The sequence below is a fragment of the Cyanistes caeruleus genome, chromosome 5 (assembly GCF_971803275.1).
Source record: "Cyanistes caeruleus chromosome 5, bCyaCae1.hap1.1, whole genome shotgun sequence".
NCBI classification, from domain to species: domain Eukaryota; kingdom Metazoa; phylum Chordata; class Aves; order Passeriformes; family Paridae; genus Cyanistes; species Cyanistes caeruleus.
The window spans coordinates 77,990,019-77,998,636 of NC_141705.1; the positions used below are offsets into that span (position 1 = coordinate 77,990,019).

The 8,618-nt window shown below is 41.5% G+C and overlaps 1 long non-coding RNA gene across 6 annotated transcripts in view; it reads right to left on the minus strand.

Moving 5' to 3' along the window:
* Positions 1-6,231, minus strand: part of LOC111929056 (uncharacterized) — a 53,172-nt gene extending 46,941 nt beyond the window's left edge. Inside the window, exons 1-6 of one of the 6 annotated variants that reach the window (XR_015287312.1) lie at positions 5,927-6,090; positions 5,087-5,212; positions 4,475-4,571; positions 3,121-3,199; positions 2,813-2,903; positions 2,519-2,695 (exon numbers count right to left, since the gene is read on the minus strand). This is a non-coding gene — a long non-coding RNA (uncharacterized LOC111929056). Of the gene's footprint in view, positions 1-2,518; positions 2,696-2,812; positions 2,904-3,120; positions 3,200-4,474; positions 4,572-5,086; positions 5,213-5,926; positions 6,091-6,155 lie in introns of those variants that run through there. The other 5 variants (XR_015287313.1, XR_015287311.1, XR_015287310.1 and 2 more) reach the window with 5 other exon arrangements.
* Positions 6,232-8,618: the final 2,387 nt, after the last annotated feature.

The following is an 8,618-nucleotide window of genomic DNA, read 5'->3' on the forward strand; positions in this document are numbered from 1 at the left end:
GAGAGCTGAGTATACCTAAATCACAAAAAAGCTCCATGTTCCCTACTGCTCCCAAGTATAAGCTCCAAGCAGATCCTGTGCTGTGAGCTGTTACTTCCTTCAGGCAACTCCTGCAGGGAAGTTAATTCTGTTTCCAAGTCACATCTTCAGGGCTCTTTTTGCATGTTTGCTGTCAGGCATCCAGCACATCAAGGCAAACATTTGGAATAAAGCCTTGGGTGCAAGCCACATTTGTTGCTAAATAAACAAAGCCAATGCTACAAGAAACAACCATGCTTCAAGGTATAAAGCAACTGGGTTTTTTGGCCAAAGAAACACACAGCCCCTCATTGTACCCCCTATTTGAGAAGATACCTGGGCAAGTGATCCCACTGGTGCCTGAGGCACTGATAAAGGCCAAAGGCTGGGAGCGGCCAGGAGAAGAGATAAGCCATTGGTCTGACCTAGCAAATCACACCCTTTGTTCAGCTCGTTTCCTGGGGATTTGAAACAGCTCTTCCCATTCTCTCTAAACCCAGATAAATAAAGAGTGATGGCTTTAGAGCTTTTCAAGTGACAAGAGCAGGAGGAAAGACAGGCCTATGGTAACAGGCTTTAACGGGGGTGCTATCAGCTGACATAGGGACCCGTGTATCGGCTTATTGAGCAGATTCCTCCCACAAACAGTGACAATAGCTTGTTCCCTCACATGCAACTCCAGTAAAGCTCTAGTATTTCCTATATCCATGTAATTAAAACAAAACCAACCCTACCACAACCAAAAAAAGCCAACATCATCCTGAAAAGGCCAACCTACAGCACAGGACTGGAGGGGAAGAGATTAATTTTCAGTGCTGTAACCCCCTCATGAGTCTTATCTGGTCTCAAGTATCTGATAAGTATCTGACACCCCATTACAATATCCAAGTACTGAAATTTCAGTACAACCCTGAAAAAAAAGGCAATAATAATAATGTTGCAGGCTGCATGGGACAAACACTGTGCAATTAGAGAAGAGCAAAGAGCTGGCTGCAACACAGCACTACAACCCTCTCCATGGCACCTCTTCTTACTGGTGCTACACCACCAGAAAAACAGTGGTGCTACTTGAGCATTCTGAAGGAGTGTAGATGGCATAACTGAGCTGCTACATAGTCACAGAAATATTATTTGCACTTTTCCTTCCAGATGTTCCCACACTCTCCATCTAAGCTGAACAGAACACCCACAAAAAGGTTTGTGGTTACGGCAAAAGTAAACCCATTATCAAATTTCTCTGACATTGTCCTGGAAGTTTACATTGTAAGAGGAAAATCAAATTTTATGCATCTGATTATGAACACCACACATCTCAAAGTAAACATGACCAGCCTGACTTGGGACTGTCTGGAACAGAAAATGTTCAACAACTGTAGGAAGACACAGGGAGTATTGTAAATAAACTCTAAATTCTATCAGCGAATTTTCACAGTTCTTACTCACTGGAAACAGCACTTGTCTTTAGTTTGGTTCCTTCAAGTTTAGCACTTGTCTGAATAAATGTTTTGTGCACAAATATAGCTGTACTGACAAAAATGGGTGCAATAGTCCATAATTCTCTACAGATGGATAAGGAATTCTCTCTATAATGCTTCTGGACAGTCCCTCTGTGCTATTCAACAGGTGTATCAAATATTCCCAGTTACTCTCTCACAGTCATAATAGCAGAAAAGAAAATTAATGGCAAAAATTTAAATACTACAGTATTTAGTACAGATGAAGTTATTAATAGAATTTGGACAAAAAAATAAAATGTGTTCTGTAAAATTGTGGAAGAAATGAAGTCCACATGTGGACTTCAGACCAAAAGATGTGCGTTTTGCGATTTGATGGTTTTTTTCCTTCTAGGGCTCAAAAATGTCTTTTCACTGTAAAAGTGGTTTCACAACTTTAGGGCAGATCAGTCAAGCAGACAAATACATACATGATGGCCACTAGAATTCCTGGTGGTTTCTACCAGAATATGTATCAGCAAATGGACTCCAAGATTTCAAGACAAATGGATTTGAGTCCCAACAGTGAATGACTGGTCTGCTCCCAATAAAACACAAAATCCACCTCCTTTCAGAGTTTGACCAGGAACACATTTGAATGAGATCAGTGAAGAAAAGGCATCCCAGTCAGTGTATTTGCCTACTCTGAAAGGCCTGAAACCAACTAGGATCCCAGATTATTCTAGGAAATAGGTATTTTCTCAAAGCACTTTTGTTGATTTAAACAAAATTGTTAATTTTGCTCAACTTTGAGATTCAAGTAAACTAAAAAACTCAGAATTATTCTCAGGTCAAACCCATGAGATCCAAAGAAAAAGAGCTAATTTCACGTAGTTTTGGTACTGAATCATGTGGTAAAGCTGGACTTACAGACTAGTTTTTAGGATAACACGTTTACCCAAAAACTGGATAAACAAAATCTGTGAGGACTTTTTCCACAAGTGCATTTTTAAAGAGTTCATTCCCCAGATGGGGACAACTCCCATCAGCTTGAATAGAAAACTCACCTGCTTATGTTAGGACTGACTTTGTTCTCCAGCACCTGCAAACACAAGGCAGAGGACCAACATCCTCACAGTGAGCTGAAGGTTCATACCTTTGTGGGGTCACTCTTTTTGATGAGGTAGACAGCAGTGGCCAACCAGGATGTGGGCTGGTGTGTTTTCTGAGATATTCAGCAGACACTGAGCCATATTTAAGCAGAAAAAAAGAGCACTCTTTCTGTCCATCTGAAGGACTTGTTTGGAATTACAAAGACATACGGTATTTTTAGAGGCTGAAACAAACTGACTCACACTCACCACTGCCAGTTGAGAATAAGGCACATTTACTGATGTAACCAATGTTCCACTTCAATCTGCTTTCCCATCAAACCTCAACATTTTATTTTAGCTGCAAAAAGGTTTATTAAAACCCAGTAGCCACATGATAATTCTCTCAACTGAGAAATGCAATGCAAGACCCAAAAAAGCCCAAACCTATGCAGCTGTACTCATTTTAAAAATCATTCTAAGCTGCATAGCATTCCACAGAGTTCATCTTTTATTGTGCTGTTTAAATGAAAAAAAAAAACAGTTGTTCCTCTGATTTTTTTGTTTTTTTTACTCACCCAAAATCAAGGAAGTACGGGGTAATATCTCCAACTACGTCACCAAATTCACATTGTGGATTCCTTTTGCTGTCCTTAACTGTCAGAAAATAATGATTTGTATTTGTCCTACAAATACACCTTCTCCCTCTTCCCCACAAGCTCGGGTTTTCTGTTATATGAGTTAGACACAGCTGACAAGCACATAGCTGCTTACCCACCCATTTCAGCAAGAACTGGAAGTCTAAATCCTGGAGCCTGAGCTGCATGGGGGGGTTAAAACTTGTTAGATGGAAGATGACAAACATGTTGTATTTATCAGTTGGTTGCAAAGATACTTCTTGCACACAAAGCAAGAATATCTTTGCAAGAAGATACCCAAGATAGGGTATTTTAATTTTCTCTATGTTCTGCTCCCAGCAAAGCAGCTGAGTGAATGACACACCACTTTTCTCCTAGATGACAGCAAACAAAAAGCACAGGAAAAATTTATACTGTAGTGAATCACATGCATATTTTGACTGGTGGAAGCACTGCCAGAGAATGGAAAGAAAGATTAATTTAGTTGGTTTATCCCTTCCTTCGACTTCCACGCAGACTAACACAGTGCCTCCTCACAAAGGCTGCCCACACTCTGGCGTGGCTCCAGGCAGGCACTGGTGTGTGCCGGCTGTGGATCAGACAGCACTTTGTCCTGGCCAGGATGTGGTCTGCCTTTGTAACGAGGCCCATGCAAACGGGCGCCCATCGGCCCCTGCAGCCGGCTCTGGCAAACACCACTTGCCCCTTCACTAGACATAAATGAACTGTAACTACCTCAAAGGAGAACAAACAATACAAGAAAAGAAGGGAAAACATCCAGATTTAACCAGATTAACGATAACGGCTCTCCCGAGGGAAGGCTCCCTGAAGAGGAGAATTCAGGGACTTATTAGCAGCCATTAACCACGTTTCTGGTTTGTGATGTGCCATGCAGTGAAAAGTACAAATCTATGACTTCCCCTGTAGAAGAATTTGGGAGGATTATTAGCTTCACAGCAGACAGACTAGTCACAGCATAAAATGCTGCCCCTAAAAGTTTCATGTTTGTTTTGCATCCCCAGCATCCTGCTAAAAAAAAAAGTGACAGGAAAAAATATCTGTGCTGGGCTTAGAAGCAAATGCACAGCACCACCACGACCATCACCATTCCTCTGCTGCACTAAATGCTTATTATTCATCTTGAGCCCTTGTTTTTGTCATTTTGCTTAAGCCTGGAACACATGGACTTCAGAAAAACTGTTTCTTATCAGAAATTGCTATAGTAATGTTTGTATTAAGAGAAGGAGAACAATGAACAGCAAGGAACTTGGAGTTTTTCCTCACACTTACTTACCTTAGTCCTGCCAGAATGCTGTTAATGCATGATCTTAGGAAGAAAGATCAACAGAGTTTCCGCTGTGTCTCATTTTCAGGGATGCAGGACTCCATTTCTGAAAGCAGAGAGATTAGGGTGACTGAAATCTGAAGTACTGATACTGTGCTGGGAGAATGGGTGCTGACAGCAAGCTCTTAACTCATCAGCAGATGCAGGTCTTGTTGACTGTACTTAAACTCAGTCACAGAAGCAAAAACCCCATGAAAGCAGCAAGAAACAAGGAGCAGCCGGACTGGCCTCTCTCATGATTAACACAAGATAACCACCTCTATCCATCTACAGACTCCATCACTTTGACTAGAGAAAACACAATTTCAAGGGACTATTGGACCCAGATATATCATGTTTGGGTAGTGGTGCACTTACACCAAATTAAAGCAGAGATGTGTCTCAGCAGGTGCAGATGACACGGAAATAAAAGTCCTCTCAGAACTCTGAGCTGTTCAGAAACTTAAATATCAGTACCCAGGTGTGAAAGACCACAGCTCCTCCACTTTCTTCACAGGTCTCAGGCCCAACATAAAGTATGCAGATAATAAAAAGGAGAATATCTAAGTATGTTGGACCTACCATATTTGCAGCATCCTCAGGCAAACTGATTCCTATTCCATCCTGACCTCAATCACAGAAGACATTTGAGATCACTTCCAGTAAGCCTCTTCACAAAACTTCAAATCAGCAAGGTAATACAACCACCTTTTATGTGCCAAGCAATAAAACAGAAAATAATACACTTTGGGCTATTCCAGAAAAAGAACCCCTGCTGTTTCCAACTGTATTCTTACGGAATACCATCAGTAAGAGCTCCCAACATTAAGCAGAGGTAAGTTAGCAAATCTTGTGCCAATAATTTAATCTAATTTCAACCTATGGTCAGGTATTCCTTCTTTGGGAAAACTGAGGACCCTGCATCTTCCCCAGTTTTTTAAATGGAGATTCCCCAGCTGCCAGGCAGAGACTGACTGTAAACTGCATCCAAACTACACTGACAACATCCATCAACAGGTGCTTGGCACAACCTCTCTGCTCCTGGTTTGGGATAGAGCTTCTCCAACCAGGAATGGGGTCTAGGACACAGCAAAGAGAGGCCCTTCCCTCCAGGTTGCTCAGAATGGGCTCAGTAGTGCTTCTCTTACTGCTCAGTCAATGAATTGGGGTCTCTTCGTGTACCCTTTGCCTCATTGCTTGCACTGCTGCTACAGCTGAGGGTCAAGTCAGAAGCAGATCCAGCAAAGTCTAACATTATTCAAGGGCGCTCTGAATTGGTGCACTAAGAACCGTCGTGACAGAACATCCAGCCAAACCTCTTTTTCTTTTTAATCTCAGTTATATCAACACCGGGGTCACACAATATACTAAAATAGTGTTCCAGAAAAAAAATTATCTTTGGGGTTTATAAATCTTACTTACACACTCACAAATCAGCCGTGCCTTTCTACAAAGACTCCAATTTGGCAATAACACTTGACTGTGTTATTGCACAGTCTCCAGCAACTTCTTACTTCTCATTCTCTTTCAAATGTTTTTGTCTCCCTGGAGCACCACCCCCTTCCCCAGCCAGTTCCACTCTGCTCCTAATGGAGATAGGGTTAAATTTACAAAGTGTTTTTATCCTAATTACAAGCCATTCAGCTAGTACCTTGGTCACAGCCTCAGCAGGAAATGATATGCAAAGTATACTTTCATGCATCTGACAGCCCCCAAAACTACCGGTCATATAAATTCTGCCAATTTACTCTAATTAAAGCTAAGCAGTGTCGTGTGTGCTTAAACGGTCAATCTGTCTTGAAGTAATTACACCTGAAAGCAGGAATACATCAGTTTCCTTCTCCTGGAATTAAACTCAGATGGGGCAGCTGAGAAACAGTCAAGGGACATTTGCTAATGATTAAATCCAAATCACATCTCCTTGCAGTGCTCTTACCAAGTACAAGCTGTTGCATGGATGCTGATGGATTTGTGGAGGAAGGAAGCAGATGGTACAAGGCACTTGTCAACACAGCACTGCCTACACAAGACTCTCTCTCACACCCAGTGCTGCAGAGGCTCGTGCTCCGAAGCAGTGCAGTAGGGAGCAAAATGAGATTCTGGGAGAATGTAAAAAACATACTATGCTTGCAATCACAAGAGCCAGCAGGCAGAGCTCCTGGTGTGCTGGAGAACTCCCACCTTCCACATTGCCATGTCAAAGATGTCTCTCGTCTCTTGATGGTCCTTTAGAGAAGACCAAAGATGACTTTCTAGAAATAGCAACAATATTGACTCAGTTAGGAAAAGATGAAGAGGCTGCATTGCTCCATCCAAATCCTCCCTCCTGCTCTCGTGTACAGAGCAAGGAGCACAGAAGGCAGAGAAGGAAAGACAAAAAAAGAAATCATTAACCACTAACCACACTTACACAACCATATTTTGCCATGCCACTCAACAGCAGCACATAACTCCAAATTCCCATAACTCCTGACACAGTACTCAAAGACTGTTAGTCAGAGGGATGCTTACTTTGGCCCCCTAGGAGCTGACAAATTCCGCTTTATCTCCCTGGGATCTGATGAGCCCATCCTGTCACACGGGAAGACGAGTATGAATGACAACGCAATGAGTAACTTCTTAAACAGGCAAAAAAAAAATCTGAGTTGAATATTCTGCTTGGATTCTCATCCTTTGCTGGTTCACTGACATGTGCTAAGTTTCCCAAAAGGAGAAGGACATACCACTAAGAAGACAAGCAGGAACCAAGTTTACCACTGTTCAGGAGATAATGTCATCAACATATAAAAGCTTACATAGATGCATCACTAAAAGATTAACCTAAATCCATGTTCAGCCTCCAAAACCATAGTTTGAAAAATGCAATAAACTATGAAAGGACAAGCCAAGGACCTGTGCAGTTCTTTAAGCTATCTATGATTTGTCCATCCTCAAAACAAACTAAAACAGCAATTTTTTGTCAAGTTTATACTTGCACTCCTTTTACAAGAAGTGAAACTATGTCCCCTCCCATTATCCCATTAATCACCTCCCTTATTTAAACACAATGGTTTTATTCGGGTTAGATTAAAATATTCTGAAGGATACCTATTAGGAATCAGAATTCTTTATTCCTTAATTACAATACAATCCAGACATACTCATCAGAACAGGACAGTTCTTTCTATCCCTCTGAACTGGGACCTTTCCAAAATACCAGAAACAGATCTCTTCTGGTGTACCTAAAACAATCTACCAGTACTTACCTAGAAATATTCTGGGTTTTCAAAATGCAAGCATAAACATGGCAGAAATCACTCTCTGACTGAATGTCATCATTTGTGTTTTGTTAAAATATTCCAGAAGATTAACCTGCTAAAACACCTGGGGTGGAGGGGTTGTCTTTAAAAGCTGCTTTGGCATTAAAAAGCGTACAGTATTGGGCACAGAAGAGAAAGGAAAAGACAAAAACAAAGAACACAGTTTTCCATTATCAGAACAAGGCAAAGCAGGATCAGCTGCTTTTTGAAGATAATTTGTTGTTGTGAGAGACCTCACATAGTCCCCAAGGCTGCATTTCCCATTCCAGTCTCGCTGTGGAGTATTGGTTGCAGCAGGACTGTTAATCACAGCTAATTGTGAGGACAGCACTGTGGCAGGAACAACTGTCCCCAACGAAGCCAGCTGAACCAGTAACTTCATTTTAGCTTCCTTAAGGGCTTTGGATGTTATTGATTTCAGGTCACTGGCAGGGGTGGGTAGATAAGTGCCTGCCCCAGTACTGCAGAATGTTAGGACAGTAAACTTATTGTCTTGCTTTAGCCCAGCTAACAACAGAATAAACTAACTTTTACCATTAAACTTGTACCAGATAGCCTAATCCAAGTGTAAGGCTTCTCAGCCACAGCTGTCTTGCCCTTTAAAAAAAGGAAAGGAAAAAAAGCCAAGTAAATATTCTCTATGGAGACATTTAAGATTCCCTTCCTTCCCCCCAGGAGCAGTAATGTATGTATCTTCATCTTTTGGACTTTTTCCAAAGTGCTTAACTTTGGAATTTACATATTATGCTTGCCACAGCAAGTGTCTCTTTAGACTAACGCTCCTCTCCCATACAGGTCTAAATTCTGTCACTCCT